General features: G+C 46.1%; 1 long non-coding RNA gene across 1 annotated transcript in view; it reads left to right on the top strand.

Moving 5' to 3' along the window:
• Nucleotides 1-19,526, top strand: part of LOC147012685 (uncharacterized) — a 54,960-nt gene extending 35,434 nt beyond the window's left edge. Inside the window, exons 3-4 of the long non-coding RNA XR_015051033.1 lie at nt 11,361-11,553; nt 19,433-19,526. This is a non-coding gene — a long non-coding RNA (uncharacterized LOC147012685). The remainder of the gene's footprint in view (nt 1-11,360; nt 11,554-19,432) is intronic.
• The last annotated feature ends 1,194 nt before the right edge of the window (nt 19,527-20,720 follow it).

Genomic DNA, 20,720 nt, shown 5'->3' with positions numbered 1-20,720 from the left:
TATATCGTTGCAGGGAATACACAGAAAATTAGCATGGATGGACGTACGCGCGTCCAGACGGATGGACATCGTGATAAAACATAATGCCTCCAGAGACTTTGTCAGCAGAGGCATGAAAAGAAGAAGATATAGCTTCTGGATTCTCCGAACTATTCAAACTCTTTTTCATATTGTGATCAAAGTTTCTTCAAACCTACCATGGAATCAGATCATGCCCCAAAGAACAATCAGATGTGGACTGTTAAACATCATTTGACAAAATGCCACTCCTGATAAATTTACTGCATAAGTTATTTTCACCGCAAGAGGGAGACTATGGTCTACCATCAAAGTGCTATGCTGCGACTTGAATGGTGCGTGCGTGCGTGCGTGCATACACAAATGTTCATTTTGAAGTTCTAATTTTTGGCCATCGATTTATATGCATGTTTCCGTTTACATAGTATGTACTGGTATTATATATGATGTACCATACACTTTACGGAGCATTGGTGCTGCCGAAGCACTTTCTTGGCAAGGGTTACACTGGGTGGTTTGTCATTTTGCCTTTCCAACTTTAAGTGTGTCTGTGTTGTAACCTTTGAAATGCTGAGCCTCGAGCAAGGAAGCAGCACGTACCATTTTCGCTCTTTGGTATGACTCGGCTTATGTTTGAACCACCGACCTACCGGACTCAGAGCAGTTACTCAAAACATTACACCACCGAGAATCATGGTTTATATACTACTCTGTGGTAGATACCCAGCATTGCCCGTGGCCAGGTAAGTTTTTCATTGCAGGGGTTTCGGGACACGTTGGACATTGAAAAGTTATGGAGTTATTGGCCTCAAGGTACCTTTTGTACCTTTTGTCTGTCCCCACATCCCTGCCTGACCCCACATCCCAATATACACTTTATAGCGGTCTTTGGCCTCAAAACGGCATTCAAGGCTAACGTGTGGTAGCTTAAAACCTTGCCTCGATACTCAAGTATCTATACCCAAATTTTATGGCCTCTGGGTGCTCTGGTTTGGCCATGAAATAGTTACAAACACTTGAAATGATGTATAATAAGATGTATGTGCTAATAATATTATATTATTTATTTGCCAACATGTGCTACAATGAGGTTAATGCAGCTTCCTCCATCTTTTTTTCATCTACATTCTGAGAAACTGTTAAAAAAAAAAGTCAAAACGCCATTCGACCCATCACGCATGTCACATGTGGAATGATGGACTCTGCCTTTTCTCAAAGAAATGTAATGAAGCTTCCTCAATCAGCTATGTCAGTCGATGTGTGTGCACACTATGTACGTGTGCATGCACGTGCTGTTCAAGTCATTCTTTGTGGAAATGTAAGAAAGGATATTCTGGTTCTCAGATATGGTCAGCTATATTAGATCGAAGATGTACTGAAACCTCAAGGTACCTCGTCAACAATTTATGGTGTTAAACACACGTGCACGACAGGAATTTGGAATTTGTTCAAGGTGCCGGCAATAGCTCGCCCACTCTTCACATCGGGCACCATGAGATCTTTAACATCCACCAAATAATTCCGGCAGACGGGTCGCCCAGTTTAACGTCCATCTGACGGACGTCACACACATTGAGAAATCACGCTGCCCGTGAAACACCGGGATGACAGTTTATCGCCGGGTCAGGATTCAAACCCAGGAAACACCGGGATTACAGTTTATAGCCGGGTCGGGATTCAAACCCAGGTTTGACAGCTTTGAGGCAAGTAGTGCATAAACTCCAGCCCATCCTGCCAGCCCTCTATTTTAATTATAGATAAATATGAGTGAGCTTGAAGGGTGAGGGTAATGTAGCCTTTGACCCTTCTGAAGAACAAAATCTGCGCTGCTTCAAAATAAAAAATTTTCTCTCCAAACCTAAAGTAACCTCATTCCAGATGCTGGCTTTCACTTTTATTTATGGTTCCAAATGCCTTCCCAAGTTGGCAATACATGGCAATCTCTGGCTCCACCGACTTGGAAACCCAAACCCATCAAATGGTGCTTTTAAAACCAGTTTTTGTGTGATTATTATTTTTTTTTCCCTGTATCTGCCATAATAGCACATTTAGGCCAAAATTGCAAGTATTTCTACTGCAATGCTTTTGTTTGCATTTGCGAAGGTGGTTTAAGGTTCCCTAGCACCGATTGTGACGTAACCATCGACACACGGACGCACAACACGTGGCAGTACTCATAAATGATACATTTGTGGCGTTCAACAAATTGTTCTTCTTTGGTATGCATCATGTGGGTGTGCGTGGTATAATATGCTGGCGGCACTGCCGTGCCCGCTGATGCCCCCTGTACATTAGAGTAAGAATTTGGAATTTGTTCTTGGTGCTGGCGATAGCTCTCCTACTCTTCGTGAAGGACACCATGAGATCTTTAACGTCCAGCAAATAATGTCGGTAGATGGAGCGCTTGGTTTAACGCCCATCCAAGGGATGGCACACGCTGATGAATCGCCCTGATGGCGAAACACTAGGATCATAACTTATAGCTGGGCAGAGATTCAAACCCATGCAAGACAGCTCGGAGGAGGATATATGTACATCCACACTATCCTGCCGGCCATTTTAATAGGTTATCTGAACGAGACACAACACTTCAATAAATTCCAACGTTTTGGAAAAATGAAATCAAATATATATGTAAGAAAAATATATTTCCTTATGTTGAAACTATCATTCTTTTGCACCTGAAATTCCATAAAGTAACAAGTGCCGGAGAGATTCAGAAATAACTCATTTGATGAGAAGGTAGTTGGGATGGATAAACATCACCACCTCTTAACCCTCATGTCTCTCTCTTCACTCCCCCCACCCACACCCCCAAAACCTCACCTTGCCCATGCAAAGCCTCTCCCTATCCTGGAACCTCCCAATGCCTCTTCCCCCCATCTCTAACTGTGTAAACCTCAAATATCCAGAGCTTCCGCTCCTACCTGATAGATCTCTCAAACTCGGCCGCTGCCGATAAACCGGACATCATCTGTTTAACAAAATCCTTCTTCCCACAGGATGTCCCTGATTCCTTTGTGTCTCTCCCTTGTTATTGTCTGCTCCGATTTGATACGCCTGAACCACGCCCTGGTGACGTAGTTGCACTTTAGATGAATAACTCAATTTCTCACTTTCCATGTACTTTCCATGGGAGATGTACTGCTCTTACATCTTCCATTCCCGAACAGTACCTCTGGCTGCGACTTCCCCTCCGCTCCCACCTTTTGTTAACCTGTGTGTTGTACCGTCCCCCTAAGAGTGACATCTCCATCCACACCTCTCTCTCAGACAACATGGACAAAATTTTAACCACTCATCCCAAATCACCCTCATATGTGGTGATTTCAATTGTCACAAAGCAGTTTGTCTGGATGTTGGTACCTCTCTCACCAACCATTGGCACTTCAGCAAAGGACTTCTGTGACCCCATTTGATTGACTCCATCTGTGAACTTTCCCACCTGGATTTCTCCCAATGGCAAATCCTTCCTTCTGCACTTGGTGATTTCTATCTTTCCTGCAAATGTCTCCTGATCTTCCCTTTTCTCTTATGCTCTGACAAAGGGTGAAGTCCGAAACATCAGCTTCTCTTTTATTCATAATGAATCAATTACCATTTAAGGTATTTTACTGCCGATTTGTTTTGATTTCTCTTGTCACCCACACAGATCATTAATTTTGTGCTGCAATGAGTGATTACCGTACATTCTTTTTTTCTCTGCTCCAATCGGTTCATCTGATCATGTGCTTGTGAGAGTCAAAATCTCTCTGGCACTGGTGAATCTAGCAGTTCACGCAAGATGATTGGCAGGGACTGCAAGCAGCCATCTCTCTTCAGAACTGGTCTCCAATATCTACTGCACCTGATCTTAAATCATCCTGGGAGGAAACCTGCTGTCTCTCATGCACAAATGCATCACATCTCGTCTTCAGTTATCATAACCTTCTTCCCAGCCATAGAACACTGAATCCTGTGGAAAGGCAGTTCCTTTGAAACAACTTGCCTTCTCTTCCTGGAAGGTAAACCCAACCGAAGACAATCTCGGCTCACTCCACAAAGTCCACAACAAGTGTGTGTCCACTCTCGGGAGAGCCAGAAAACAACTTCTGTCCAACCTCAAGATTGAGCTTTCAAACTTGTCTCCTTCCTCGAGACCTCGAGCCTGGTGGTCCCTTGTGAAGTCTGATTTTAGTGCATGCTCCACTCCATCCCCATCCCTTCCCTCACTTAAAATGACACCACAGCTGACTCCGCATGCGAGAAGGCCGAATGCCTCAATTCTGTGTTTGCTTCCAAATCGAGTGTCCCAAATCCCTCATTCTCTGTACTCATCCTACCCAGTCGCATCCAACTGCTCCTGGAATCCTACTCTCCCAACAATGGGTGTTCTGGTTCTGGGTTTCAGTCTTCCGGTTTAGGGTTTGGAGTGTCGGCAGGTTCTTTTAAGGGTCTCTGCCGACTTTCTCAAAGTTAAGTCTCCTGTTGATTTTTGTCCTGTTTCACTGTTTATTTTCTCACCTACATGTTACTGTGTTCCTAGTTCGGTTTTGTTTCAAAAATCGTGCTATTTTGTGAGTTTTCGTCGACCTTGTCTTCCCGGGTTAAGGCTCCCTTGAGGCCTTCCCCTCCAGGTGTACGATCGTTTTTATTTGTATTCTCTCCCTATTACCTTCAATTCCTATTTTCCCCAGTTTCCCAACACCCCCATCCCTCCCAACTAAACACTCTGTTTCTTGTCTTAAATTTAAAGGAAAAAAACAAACAAAAAAACAACTTTCCTTCCTGCATATCAACGAGTCCCGATCCCTCTTTTTCTTCTTCTTCTTCTTCTGCGACTTCTTCCTCTTCCTCCTTCGGCCAGCACATTATCTTTCTTCTACTTGAGCTGACCCACTCTCTCCATTACCTTCACGATTTCTTCCTACAACTTTCCATTCGCGAATCTTACCCAATCCGCAAAAATCCATCAAAAATTAATACTTTTCCTTATATCCTATCAATCTATACACGTCCTGTAACCACGTGTCTCTCTCCACCCTCTTCCTGATATTCTTCATTCATCCCTCAGCTTCACTCTGCATTTACAGTTCCAAATTTACCATACACCTCCACCATTTTACTTCAACCTTCCCTTTTCCGAATGCTACGCAATCATTTTAAAAAATAAATAAACAAATCCACTTTTGACTATACACCTCCCACAGCCACATGTTTCTCCCGTAACCACGCGATCTGTTTCCACCCCACGTGATTACCGATCCAAATTCACCGTTCACCTCATGATTTTTTCTACAACCTTTCCATTACCTAATGTGATGAAAATTCTCTCTCTCAAAAAAAAATAACAATAATAATAATAAAAAATAATCTCTTATAATGCTTCATCTTCCTTTTTCACAAGTGTGGTATTCTTTACTGCAGCATAATTCACGACTCTTTTTCTATTTCAACAGACTGCTCTCAATTCGACCTTTCCCTCACACCTTGCCTTAAAAATCCAACTGTTGCAGCGTTTCTTCTCTCCATTCTCTTAATTCGCCTTTATTGCATCCATCAAGTAATGTCTTTAATCACATTTCTGACCTAAAAAATTGAAAACCCCACATTGCTATGAATGTTCGCTTTCCATCAACCATTCTTTTTTTCCAACTTCAGTGCCAACTTGCCCCTCTCACCCCTCCCTCTCAAAGGAACCGTCACACTCTTCTCCCTCCAAGCATCCCTCTTACCTTTCTCAAAAACTCCCCCCTCACCTTTCTCCCTCAACTCTCCCCACTCACCCTTCTTCCACCATTCACCCCCCTCACTCCCCCTTCTCAAAGTTTCACCCACTCACATCCACAAAGCTGCCTCCTTCCCCTGTCCTCTCACCTCAATCTCATCACTCCACTTCAAATCCTCAACTGCCTTCTGCCCCATCTCTTGCTGCCCCCCTCTGCCCCAGCATCACAGAGCCTTTTCTCCTCCTCGTCCGCCCCCCTCCCCGAGCTATTCTGCAATCCCCCACACTCTTTCAGCAACTCTCCTTTCCTCCCCCCCCCCTCCTCCCTTGTCCTACCCCCTCCCCTCCCATCCCCTGCACTCAAAGCCTCCTCCCTCCCTCTTCCTAACAGTGTGGACCTCAAATATCCAGGGCCTTCGCTCAAACCTTACAGATCTTTCCATACAGGTTGCCACTGACAAACCAGACATAATCTGCCTAACAGAAACTTTCCTCTCCCAAGACATGTCTGACTCCCAAGTATCTCTCCCCGGTTACTCCCTCCTCTGGTATGACAGACCTGAGCCTCGTCCTGGTGGAGGAGATGCTCTCTTCATCAAAGACTTTATTCCTCACTCTCCATGCACTTCCCTCACTCCCCCACACCCCCACGAATACCTCTGGCTACGGCTTCTCTTCCACTCCCACCTCATGCTTATAAGTGTATTGTACCGTCCACCAAACAGTGATGACTCCATCAACACCTCACCATCCGAAAACATGGACCAACTTCTATCTTCTCATCCAAACTCTCTCTTCCTATTATGTGGTGACTTCAATTGTCATCATGCCAGTTAGCTTGGTGTGGGTACCTCTCTCACCTGTCATGGCACTTCAGCAAAAGACTTCTGCGACTCATTGGGACTGACTCGATCGGTCAACTTCCCGACCCGGATCTCAACCAATGGTCCTCTATCTCTTCGGGATATGATTTTGACAAATTTCCCTGAAAACATCTGCTGTTATTCCTTCGCTCCAATTGGTTCTTCTGACCACGTCCTTGTCAAAGTGGACATCTCTCTGGCAGTTGTCAGAGATCCACCTCAGCGCCGTCGCCCTGGCATTTCACTCAGGCTGACTGGCAAGGTCTCCGAGCAGCCGTCAAACTTCTAAACTGGTCTCCCATCGCTACTTTCTCCAACATCAACTCATCTTGGGAATTCTTTTAAAGATACTTGCTCTCCCTCATGCACAGATTTATCCCCTCTCATCTTCAGTTGTCCTACCCGTCCCCTCGCCCTTGGTTCACTGAAGCTTGTGGCGAGGCAGTTGTCCTGAAACAATTTGCCTTTGTCTCATGGAAAGCAAACCCAACTGAGGGCAATCTCCGTTCCTTCCACAAAGCTCGGAACAAGTGTGTATCTACCCTCAGGAGAGCCAGAAAACAACATCTTTCTAATCTCAAGTCTGAACTCTCAAACCTCTCTCCCTCTTCAAAATCCTGGTAGCGTCTAACCAAATCTGTTTCTGGTGTATGTTCCCCTTCCATCCCCTCCCTCACCTCAAATAGCCGCACTGCTGATACCACATGTGAAAAGGCTCAATGCCAAAACCTTTGCATCTAAATCTTGCGTCCCAAACCCATCCCTTTCTCTACCCACCTTACCCAGTCACACCCAACTATCCCTGGACTCTGTGTCCTTTTCTCCTGACAAGGTGGAGAGCTTGCTGTCAAACATTGACTCAGATTCTGCAACCGGTCCAGACGGCATCAGCCCACGTGTCCTAAAAACCTGCTCCCTCTGCTCTTGCTCACCCTCTCTCTGTTCTATTCACCCTCTCAATTGCTCAAGGTCATCTGCCATCTGCTTGGAAATCAGCAAACATCACCGCCCTGCATTAAAAAGGTGCAAATACAGATCCCTGCAACTTCAGACCAATCAGCCTTCTCCCAATCATCACCAAGGTTATGGGATCCATCATCGCTTCAGACATTAAATCCTTCCACTTCTCCAATGGCTTGATTTCCGATCATAAATTTGTTTTCAGAACAGGTCACTCTACCTTGGATATGCTGCTTCTGCTCTCCCAACAATGGATGGAGGAACTCAATGCTGGACATGAAATCAGAGCTATATCCCTACACATATTGCCAACCTTGGAAGGATGACATGCTGAGTCAACCCCACCTGGTATTAATTCAACAGCCAAGCAGGATGTGAACTCGGGACCATAGGATCCAAAACCCACCACTCCAATCATTAAGCCAACACCAGGCATACACGGCACTGATGAACTGTTTTGTCACTGAGAATGCCACTGTTCAGCATCCCCTTCAAATTTCACAGAATGTAATGCATGAATTGAGATAAGAATACACAGTTGTAACATTTGACCTTGCAGTTGCCAAGAAGGCATATTCCATTGTGTGGCGGTATGTGCACCAATTCAGTGATGTCATAATCAGACTGGGTGTATTTCACACAACTTGTTCTTATCTGGGTGCTCTGTGCAAACTACTGCAAGACACAGGCTTTACTAAAGTCATCAATGAGTCTGGTGTATGTGTCAGTGGTTCAAGTGATAATGTACTGAGTGGTCTGTATGTGGATAATATATGGTTCATGCTAACTTTCCTTCATGCAACTAAAGAAAATGACTTGGAACTGCACCTGTTATGTATTGAACAACCTTGCCCACTTGTCTTCAGTCCGGATCATCACAATTATGCAAGATATCCCTCTGTTCAGTTTGTTTCCTTCCTGAATTTAGAACACACATCCTGGAGCCAATGAAGTTCTTTGGAAAGGAGCAAAGAAGTGTTTGTGGATCTGATGTTCCAGCATCAAGGAATCCAGTTAACTTGTCAATTGAGCTTGACAATAAATGGTCATGCCAAATGCCATGGAGGAAGAGTTGGATTCAGCAGGAACTATCCTGTCTACTACTGCTGGTGCGTCACAAGGCATACTAGGGCAAGTTACGTGACTGCAACCATGGATATGGCTGGAATGGTAGACTCAGATAAGTTCCTTTACAAGGAAACCAGACCTGCACAAATGAACCAGCGTGAACAGGATGTGAATAAGATGGTTACTGCCTTTAATAACTTCATGAATCCATTTGAGAAAGATGTCCATGATGCACTATTCTACCTGTCTACAGGAGCAAGAGCACCAGCTGATGTCGAAGAAGACCTCCTGAATGTGGACAAGTGTGGCTCCACGGTCTGCTGGCAAGGATTTTTGATAAGTCCATCACTTTACACTCACCCTTGAAGAAATGGAAGTTAAAAACGTTTGCTGCAATCCAAGTGAAGAAAAAGGTCACTTCCACACAGAACAGGTCATTCAGATCACAGCACAGTGGAATTTATTTTGACAAATGTTGATGCTCTATGAGGAGGCCAAAATCGGCATGGACATCGCCCTTTCATATCCACTTAGCCCACTTTCCTGGGCCTTGGCTACAGCAGATGGCCTCCCAACAAAAACTGACAAATTTACTCTTCTTTAGCTTGAAGATGAAACTGCACTCACTCCAATGGAAGCAGGTAAAGACAGGGTATACATCATTGAAATGCTCTTCTTCATTCACTGACAGGTCAACCACAGAATTTTGGAGAATTGTCTGAAAAGATATTCAGTACTTTGACAGAAGTGAAAAGGGTATATTTTGTGATCGACGCATATCTGGAAAACTCCATCAAATCTGCAGAGCGCATGAGAAGGGGGACTTCAAAATCCTTCCTTCTCAAAGGTCCATCAACCAAACTTCCAAAACATTAGAAATCCTTCATCATGAACAGTAACAACAAAGAGCACCTCATAAGGCTACTTCTCAATAAGTGGGGAAAAAGATGAATATGCACCAAAATTGGTGGGCTGCCTGGTGTTGGCTTAGTGGTTTGGATGGCTGGTTTGGGATCTTAGGCTCCTGAGTTTGAACCCCTGTTTTGGCTTTTGAATTAACACCAGGAGGGGTTTACAGCCTGTCAGCCTTCTGAGGTCAGCAAAATGAGTACCAGTGTACTAGTAATAGGGGCACTGCGTCAGTGGCACAGTTGTGCCTTCAGCCAATGATGCTACCTGCAGCTATGTGCTACATATGAAGGAGGAGGAAGACAGCTGTCTTTTTTTTTGTGAGGAAGTGTGTGTTTCTCTCACAAGTGTTGATGGGAAAATTGTACTGAGCTTGCCTCTTCACATGAGGAGGAGCTTCTAATGAAGTATCAAATGATACAAGGATCATACTTCATTGTATGAATGCAGCACAATCGACGTCGACACAATACATCATTGTTATATTCCCAGACACATGTCCTCATGCTGTTGTTGTATTACTGTAATAAGGCAACAACAAACCTTTTCTTTGACATTGGTGTTGAAAACAAGAGGCGACGACTTAACATGAGGTTAAGGTCACTCTACCCTGGATATGCTGCTTCTGTTCTCCCAACAATGGATGGAGATCCTCATTGCCGCACGTGAAATCAGAACCATCCCTCGAGACATATCGCGTGCTTTCGATATGGTCTGGCACGCTGCCATGCTCACCAAACTCTCTTCCTATGGTATCCAAGGACATTTCCACTCATGGCTCGCAGACTTCCTCTCCTGTCGCAGTCAACGTGTGGCACTAAATGGAGTTCCTTCATCCCCTCTTCCTGTCCAGGCTGGAGTTCCTCAAGGTAGCGTTCTGGGCCCTGTTCTTTTTCTGGTTTTCATCAATTATCTCTCTGACTCTGGAAAATCCTCTTTATCTCTTTGCTGATGACTCCACCCTCTGCCGTCCCATCTGTCATCCCTCACATCGGCAAGCAGCAGCCGCTTCACTCTCTGCAGATCTGGATAAAATCACAAGCTGGTCCAACAGGTGGAACATGTCCTTCAACCCTGACAAATCCCCCACTCTCACTTTGTATCTCCAAAAGGACCATCTGGAAAACCCTCTCCATCTACTTTCTCAACAACCCTCTTGAAGAAGTCCTTGCATTCAAGCTTCTGGGTCTCACTATCTGCCACGAACTTTCCTGGGAAAGCCACATTTCCAAGCTGGCCTCCAAAGCTAGTCCAAACTGGCATCCTCTGTCGTGCAAAGTACTTCCTTGGCACACCTGAGCTCCTGACCACAAACAAAGCTTTCGTCTGCAGCCTGATGGAGTACTTTTCTCCCCTCTGGGCTGGTGCTCCTGCCTCTCACCTTTCTTGCCTTCATGCTGTGGAAACCAAGGCATTTCGGTGCTTATCTGGAGAAATGCCCACGTCCAACATCCTGTTATACCGAGTCCTGAATCACATGTATGGAGAAAGCTTGAGCAGATCGTTGAACATGACTGGTGTGATGGAGATTTCATACCTCAGTTTATGATGTACAGATTGTCTGTACACCATGTATACCATCATCAAGTTAAGAACACCATTTTACTCCTGATTTTTGCCAGCTTATCAACTGATCACCACCTACTTTTAACTTTAATTTTATGATTGTTTGCTTATTCTAATCTCAGCATTTCAAAATTATATTCAAGTTAAAAATTTGTCTGCTGCTTCATTTTCAAGAAAATGTAATGCTAAAAATGGTGGTTATATTTACCATAAATAAATAAATTATACAAATCTAAAATACAAGTGTCTGATATTTATCTTTGACATAGGATCTGGTGGACATCCTGTGTGCACAAGAAACTACAGTCCAGATAAGATGACAAGGAAGATGATGATGATGTGTCTGCCAACTTGGAAGATGAAATCTTGAGGATGAGGATGAGAGCATTGAAGATGAACAATAGACAATGTCAGTGATGAAAACCGTAGTCGTCTTCCAACTTTGCACTTCCAAAGTTTGAAGTAAGTACTTATTTTTGTTCCAAATTTGCACGCATGTCTGTCATACCTTGATGGTATCAGCACAATAAATTGTAATTATAAGTGTCAGCAGGTACATATATGTTACAGGGAATATTTTGTTGAAGTACTTCAGTATCTTGATCCTTTTGTAAGAAAAAAAAATATATATATATATTGTTACGTTTGAGGGGGGGGGGGTATGCATTCAAAGGGTAATTAGGATGTTTAATTAGGTATGCCATGCTGTTCGAGTTTACCAGGATCTCGATGTAATAAGTAGCAATTCAGTGGTGATAAGTTGTCTAGTAAATGTTAGGGTTAGGGTTTCTTTCTTTAAGGGGGAAATGATAATTGTCACGTAATTAGATAGGGATACGGGATAGGGTAAGTGTGTCTGCGTAAACCCCTTTTAGTATTCCCTGGAGGCTTGCCGTGACGTCACAGGACAGTGCTGCGGATGGCTCCGCCCCGTGATCACGATTGGCGGAAGGCGACGGTGGTGGGCCAATAAAACGGCTCGATTGGAAGTGACGAGGACGGGAGGATAAAAAGGTTCTGTTCGGGGAAAAGAGAGAGGAGGAAGAAGATCGGTACAGAAAAACCGTTTTGGTGGAGGTTGTTGTGCTGGGAGCGTGCTGTGTTGTTGCGCTGATTCGATCCTGGTTTTCATCGTGTCTCGAGGCCTTGCTGTGCCTCGTCCCTCACCTTGGTTGGCTCTGGGGTTCTGCTGGTTCGGAGTACAGGGTCGAACGGCGGGCGGACCTGCCTCCCTCTCCTGCTCGCAACTTGGCGCCAGAACTGGTTCCCTGGCGGCTGTGAGCGGACTTGGGCCAACACCAGGAGGTCGACAGCACCACGGTGTCTCCTGCCCCTGATGAGCGCAACGCCAGCTCGTCCGCCGCCAATCCAGGGACTGTTGCGTTTACACCACGGGCCAGCCTGACCACCAGGACCAGCTACGGTGTGTGTGTGTGTGTGTGTGTGTGTGTGTGTGTGTGTGTGTGTGTGTGTGTGTGTGTGTGTGTGTGTGTGTGTGTGTGTGTGTGTGTGTGTGTGTGTACCTGGCGCCTTAGAGGGTTTGAGATTTGTATATTCACTGGAATTGTCTGTGTTTTCCCCACGCCCGATCCCACACCATCCCGTCGAATTGCCCCGGATCCCTCTTCTTACCGAGTCTTGTTATTTCTGGTTAGAGAAATAAACGTTATCAACTCAGTGAAAAGCGACTCGTGCCACCTTCCTCGTCCCGTTTGCGGTAGAGCGATTAAAACCGCCATCTTTGGGTTATAAATAAATAAACCGCCTCCATCGTTTCGGCTCATTCTACGTTGGCGGGACTGTTCAAGTCCCGTGAACGTCACATTGGTGTCAGGGTGTTGGATGTTCGAACCCCTCTAAATTATATTCGGTGTCGGGAGAATATACCAGAACTGAAATCTCGCCACAGATTGGAATATAAAATTACTACAGAAAAGCGCGGGAAAATTTTGGCAGGAGTTTTCAAATTAAAATTAATTGGCGGCAAACGGGACTTCTGCACCATAGCGGATGTGCAGATGTTTGAGGAGGAAGGCCACGTGTCTGGCAGCGAGTCGGGGGAAGAAGGGAGAGACGGGGGTAGGATTGAAACCTCCCCCATTCCGAGCGTGGACCGTGCTTCATTGCCCGTAATGGAGCCGGCAGCGCCGGAAACCGGTGCGATGACGATCTGGACAATGTTGGAACGTTTAATCGCGGACATGACGGTATAAATGGCAAATCAATTCGTGACACAGAGGGCAGACATGATGGTACAGAGGGCAAACATGATGGTACAGAGGGCAGAAATGACGGCACAAATGGAAAATCAATTTGTGACACAGAGGGCAGACATGACGGCACAGAGGGCAGACATGACGGCACAGAGGGCAGACATGACGGCACAGAGGGCAGACATGACGGCACAAATGGCAGAAATGACAGATCAATTGGGGGTAATGGGGGAACAGTTGGGTGCACGGATTGATTTAATGAGGGATGAATTGGGGGAAAATATGGAGAAAATGAAAACTGAGATGCAGGAGTGTGTGGATGTTAAATTGGGAGAAATACAAAGTAAATTCGAGGATAGATTTGAGGAAACAAAGGTAGAAATTACATTGGAGGGGGAAAATATACGAAAAAAATTGGTAGATAAAATTGATGCAACGATCATTCGGGTTGATAAAGTGGATGAAAGCCTGGAACGTCATCGTGCCTGTGTGGATGCTCGTATGCAGCTGCAAGTAGAAGAGTGGGGAAAGCTGAGGAAGCAAGGGATGAATTTGGCAGAGGAGGTAAAAGGATTGGAGGCTCGTTTGGACGAACAAGATAAAATTATGAGCCAAGATGAAGTCTTGGATAAAGGCCTGGTAGAGCCGTCTTTTGTAAGTAGAGTGTCCGGGTTGGTTGAGGAGCAGCTACAAACTCGCGACAGAGCCTTGGAGGAGGTTGTGCGGGCCCAGAAGATCCTGCGGGAAGAGGTGAATCGGTCCATTCAACGTTTGGAACAGGAGGCAAAATTGACCCATGAGACCCTCACCACAAAACATCTTTGGCCACAGTGGGCTCCGAAATTGGATACGCAGCCACAAGGGTGTTTGATCCCTGGGCTGGATTCGGACAAGGGAGAAACTGAGAAGCGGGCCACCGTAAAAGTGATCCCCCTGGTAAATTTTGATGGGTCAGGGAGCGTTGAAGCTTTTCTGACGCAATTTGAGTGTATTTCCCGACTAAACGGGTGGAATGAGCGGGAACGTACAGGGAATTTGTTGGCAACATTGCAGGGACCAGCCGCAGACGTGTTAAACGTGATCGCGGAGGGGATGTTGACCAGCTCCCACATTTGCGAGGCGTTGAGCCATCGGTTTGGGTTCGCAGCAAACTGTGATCTGGTGCGGGCCCAGCTCCAGCACCACAGATTAAAGCCGGGTGAGACAGTGCAGGAGTTGGCACAGGACATTTACCAATCAGTCAGGATCGCGTACCGGGACCTTACAGTGGAGGCGTGGGACAGACTGGCACTCGAGAAATTTTTAGCTGCTCTTCCTGACCCTGAAGTCCAAGCGCTAGTGGAGTTACAGGATCCACCCACCGTGCACCGAGCGGCCGAGTGCGCGGCCAGGCTGGCCTCGTGGAGTCGGCCGGGTCGGGTGCCCGAGAGGCCATCGGTGACGATCCGACAGGCGGAGATTCAGGATCAGGGAGGGGGGCTGGGAGAAATTGGCATTACCCAAATGTTACAGGAAATTTGCCAGAAACTGTCAAGTTTGATAAGGGGTAATTCAGTAGTTGGTGCGCCAAAGCGGCGGGGTCCAGCCCAGCCAATAGAGCAATTCGATTATGGCCGAGGGGGTCCGGAACCGGAAGAGACATTACACCGATACCCACGGGGGCCTTTTTTGGGGAGTTGTTTCCGGTGCGGGCGAAGAGGACACATGCAACGATATTGCCGGTACCCGGCGATGGAGAGACCCTCCAATAAACTTTCAAGCCCGGAGAGGATGAATCCTCCTGCTGAACCGCCAGGTCTATCCGAGGTGCCCTTACATAGGTCGAGTCCGGAAATCACTGTCGGGGGTCGGGGAGACTAGATCGGGCTGAGCATATAGGGCCATGCTTGGCTGGTGAGATTGTGGCGAAGTGCCCTCCCTTGGTGAAAATCGTGAATTATGGGAAAATTAGCATGTGTTTGTAAGTTCTGCTGGGTTTTAGAGTGACAATAGGGACAGTGGGTAATTGGTAACAAAGCGGGCACAAGTGGCTGTCCAATGGCTGGTGCGTGGATCGGGTGAGGAAAAGTGCTGTGTGAGTTGTTTCAAGTTAAGAAGTGAAATGTATGGTGCACACGTTGATTTTTTATTGGACATGGTGTGGTAACAGGGAAGGTCATGGTCGGTGAAGTGTTAGAAATGCAGGTGTCACATGTAAGGCCGATGGGGTGGGGGAGTCATGTGGGTTTTGTGGGTGGGGATGATGTGCTTGTCCACAGGGATTGCTGAAGCTCACGGTGAGCGGGAATTGCGACCCCCTTCAAGGAGATTCACCCCTGGTGGCTAACAGTGACAGTGTCTGGAGGCAACTGGGAGAGGGTCTGGTTGGGCGACCAAGGCGGGTAGGACCTTGGTGACCCAGGAAGGCCAGAGGAGCCAGTGAGACCCCTTCCAGTGTGTTGTACGGGGTTAGAGCTGATGGCTACCAGGGGGGTGGGAATCAAAGGGAGCGGGGCGGAGAAACGTCCGGGTTGGACTAAAGCCTACCTGTGGGCTTGGTTGCACCTGAGATGCCCCCATCATCTTGTGGTAACCCACCCCACGGCCATGACGGGGTTCAGCCTGCATCATTAAAATGGGGACCATGACCTAGAAATGTGATGATGACCATGGTGTGAGTGTTGTGAAGATGTGTGAGTCCCACTCGATCCAGCACAACTTGACATGTGCAGCAAGGGCATGATGTCCGCATAATTTTGGGGCAAGCAAATTTGAAAATTGGCTCCCCAGGTAACGCTGGTTCTATTAGCATCCACTGGGGGACGCGGTCAAGTGTAAATATCCCGTGAATAGTGTCGTTAAGGCTTAGAGTAGGAATGTAAAGTATAAGTGTGTGTTTTTGTGGAACCTTTTGTTTCCCCTCCCCAGATCACTGGAAGAGTGTTGGGCAAGGGCGATGATCCAGAGGATGGAGTGCAACTTCGCTCAGTGCTCTCATGTCATAAAATAAAAAAAATAAAAAATAAAAAACGAATGATTGTTTAGGCGAGGATAAGGCCATAAGGGGGTAGTACATTAAGCAGGATAGGTAAGTTAGCTGCGGCTCGCTGCCCATTGCCCCTCCTACTTTATTTTGTTAGGTTAATTAGGTGTGAGTCAGTAAGTGTTAAGGCTGGTACGGTAGCGCCTGTGATATACCTTGCAGGAGCTGCGGTACCAGAGGAGGGGGCAGTGTTACGTTTGAGGGGGGGGGTATGCATTCAAAGGGTAATTAGGATGTTTAATTAGGTATGCCATGCTGTTCGAGTTTACCAGGATCTCGATGTAATAAGTAGCAATTCAGTGGTGATAAGTTGTCTAGTAAATGTCCATTTCTTTAAGGGGGAAATGATAATTGTCATTTAATTAGATAGGGATACGGGATAGGGTAAGTGTGTCTGCGTAAACCCCTTTTAGTATTCCCTGGAGGCTTGCCATGACGTCACAGGACAGTGCTGCGGATGGCTCCGCCCCGTGATCACGATTGGCGGAAGTCGACGGCGGTGGGCCAATAAAACGGCTCGATTGGAAGTGATGAGGACGGGAGGATAAAAAGGTTCTGTTCGGGGAAAAGAGAGAGGAGGAAGAAGATCGGTACAGAAAAACCGTTTTGGTGGAGGTTGTTGTGCTGGGAGCGTGCTGTGTTGTTGCGCTGATTCGATCCTGGTTTTCATCGTGTCTCGAGGCCTTGCTGTGCCTCGTGCCTCACCTTGGTTGGCTCTGGGGTTCTGCTGGCTTGGAGTACAGGGTCGAACGGCGGGCGGACCTGCCTCCCTCTCCTGCTCGCAACTTGGTGCCAAAACTGGTTCCCTGGCGGCTGTGAGCGGACTTGGGCCGACACCAGGAGGTCGACAGCACCACGGTGTCTCCTGCCCCTGACGAGCGCAACGCCAGCTCGTCCGCCGCCAATCCAGGGACTGTTGCGTTTACACCACGGGCCAGCCTGACCACCAGGACCAGCTACGTTTTGTGTGTGTGTGTGTGTGTGTGTGTGTGTGTGTGTGTGTGTGTGTGTGTGTGTGTGTGTGTGTGTGTGTGTGTGTGTGTGTGTGTGTGTGTGTGTGTGTGTGTACCTGGCGCCTTAGAGGGTTTGAGATTTGTATATTCATTGGAATTGTCTGTGTCTTCCCCACGCCCGAACCCACACCACCATCCCGTCGAATTGCCCCGGATCCCTCTTCTTGCCGAGTCTTGTTATTTCTGGTTAGAGAAATAAACGTTATCAACTCAGTGAAAAGCGACTCGTGCCACCTTCCTCGTCCCGTTTGCAGTTAAGCGATTAAAACCGCCATCTTTGGGTTATAAATAAATAAACCGCCTCCATCGTTTCGGCTCATTCTACGTTAGCGGGACTGTTCAAGTCCCGTGAACGTCACAATATATATATATATATATATATATATATATATATATATATATATATATATATATATATATATATATATATCGTTTTGATATGGGGGGGTTTATTGGTTCCCCTGTATTATGTTACTAGATGTTTTGTGTGATTATGTCATTGGATGAAGGAAGGGATTTCTTGCCATTTGTAAGGAATCCATCCATAGAATTGGACCGTACTCTGTGCAGAGCGTTGGTGCTGCCTGAGCAGTCTCCTGGGCTATTGGGCACAATCCTAGTCAGGTAGCCACTCGGACACAGTATACCAGCAAGCTGGCACTCATTTTGCCGACCACAGGAGGATGACAGACAGTCAAGCATTTGTAAGGAATGACCATGTTGATATTGAATGTTAACTTGCATAAATGTGAAATATGATATTCATTCCAGATAAAAAATATTGAGCAATGCATTTTGTTGCTTCAGAATGGAGGAAAACAGGACGCACCGAATGTTTGAAAAATTGCTTATTTTCACTGTTTTCACTTGTAGTAGTACTGTCAACACAAATCACTCTCTTGCACAGCTGAGCACACCTTGGCAATTGTCAAACAAGCACATTTCACAGTCAGAGGACACATCATCTTCAAAAATTATGGTCCAAAACATTCCCTGGGGTGGGTTTTAGTATCTGTCCCATGGACTATAAGAAATGGGGCCGGGGATCATTTAATATTATCTTTGGCATAGCTACAAAGGCTTCGGCACGAGTAGAGAGCAATTTTCTGTTTTTTAAAATACAACTTTTTTTTTTGCATAATTTCCAAAACTTTTTTTGCCGAAAACACTCCCCAGCACACATTTATGAACCTCGGAAGTTCGATGAAGATCCGTTCAGCTATCTCTGAGAAAAATATCGACACACACATGCAGACACAAACACATACGCAGACACAAACACATACGCAGACACAAACACATACGCAGACACAAACACACACAAACACATACACAGACACAAACACACACATACGCAGACTCTTATAGTATAGAATATAGATGCACTAATTTGGTGGATAAAAGGGGAGAGGTCATTGAGTATGCCTGGTGTTGGCTTAATGGTTCGGTTGGTGGGCTCGGGATCCTAGGCTCCTGAGTTCAAATCACACTTGGATGTTCAATAAAAACCAGGTGGGGTTGACTCAGCCTGTCATCCTTCTGAGGTCAGCAAAATGAGTACCAGCTTGTTGGGATGACAGCCATTTGAGTATCCTGTGGAAGAGTGGTGTACCTGTCCAGAATTGTGGCCAGTTACCCAGAAGACTGCTTCAGCAGCACTGACACTCAGTGCAGAGTCTGATCCCAATGGATGGATGGTTGGGGAGAGGCGTCATTTGTTAAATTGTGAAAATTTAATTACGTCCACTGATAATCTTTTGCTCCTCAAGATTAGTTTCAGAAACACAGTTAAATAGCCAGATGTGACATGTTTGCCCACCAGCGATGTACAAACACACAGCCCCTTTGTTGTTATCTGACAGAAAACAAATATTTATGACACCATTGACTCACATTTTATAGTTCTCCTGTTGCTATCGCTGTTCTCGTTGCTCCTACCAAGTGACATTTTTTTCATTCATGTATTTTTTGTTTTATTTTTGGAATTCTCATTCATAATTTGGAGGGAAATCGATGCTGTCTGTAGCATTGTTATAATCACCCCATATTGCCTTGTGGCATCAATTTTATATTTTGTTTGTCCATTACAACAGCTTTTGGCCAAATAATCATCAGGCTGGAACATGGAGCTTGGCCAGGGTACCGACACACGACGACGACATGGTTTCAAAAGATGGAATGGGCCGTAAGATCTTTACCACCCACAAACGAGTGCAAGTAGATTGAGCAATGGGGGTTTTTATACATTACGGGAAAGGAAATGGTAGACATGCTTAAGATCATGAGTTACCCACTTGCTGACTAGCGTACTCGGAGTAAGTGTACTTGAGTATAACGCGATTTGCTTAGTGTTGAACGTGCCTCTGGTTTCATTCAAAAGTAAAAATTCGCACCATGTTGATCATTCGTAATGAATGTACTCGGGTATACGATGAGTGTTCAAAATGTTCTGCGAATGAGATATAATCACCACATACACACCATCGATCATGCTGCTGGGAACCCAGGTTCAAATACCATCTGCTGTAGGTATTTGTCTGCTGTCTCCCAATGTTTCTTTAATTTGTGCCAAAGTCTAATGATATTGTGATGGTTTTCGGAGACCCTGGGGAGGCACACACCAACATATAAGGGAGCTCTAGTGTCGTTATCTCCAAAGTATTCTGTGCAGTTAAATTACCTCTCCCCTCGTATCATTGGAAAGGGAAAATGCATTGTGTTTGTGTAGAAGATGTGTCTCTCTCGCTATCTCTATCTCAATCTCTCTCCACACCTCTGCAGCACATCCATACATGCTTTACAACACTCAGCATTACAAGACCAATGGTACAAGCCAACGATACACGGAGAAAAATAACAGGCAAAACCTGTCGGGCATGGCCGAGCAGAAAGACTGAATGGATGCCCCATGAGCGGAAGGACTGAATATCCGCCGTGTGAGTCAGTACCAAGCCATTCTCCACCTGGAAACAAAGCCCATCTTGCCCTTGAGTCATCGTCCCCACCAGACACGCCGGGTTGAAGGGGGAAGGCTGTCTCGCCATGCTCGCCAGACCAAGGCCCAAGTGCCCAATGGCATAAGGCGGATCATGGATCGGATAAATGGCGAAGCAACCAAATTGTGGGACTTCTGCTCGAGCTGAAACAGGGCTTATAAAAACCCAGACTGAAGTGCAGAAGTTTGGTTGGCACATTTGGGAAATCTGCAAGAATGGACCGAACCTGCGAGGACGAGTTTGCTGGTGATCACGGTGCAGCGGAGGACTGGCAAACGGACCGAGCAACTGAGATTTCCTGGATGCGTTGGCCACAACACACTGATTTACGCTATTGGTCTCTTGCTTTCCCTAAATCTAATTCGTTCCCTTTGAACACCCACAG

This window comes from Eptatretus burgeri, chromosome 14, assembly GCF_056783735.1.
Source record: "Eptatretus burgeri isolate ZD-2024b chromosome 14, Ebu_testis_v1, whole genome shotgun sequence".
Lineage (NCBI taxonomy): Eukaryota > Metazoa > Chordata > Myxini > Myxiniformes > Myxinidae > Eptatretus > Eptatretus burgeri.
Note: the sequence above shows the minus strand (reverse complement) of the source record. Positions and strands in the feature narration are given on the sequence as shown.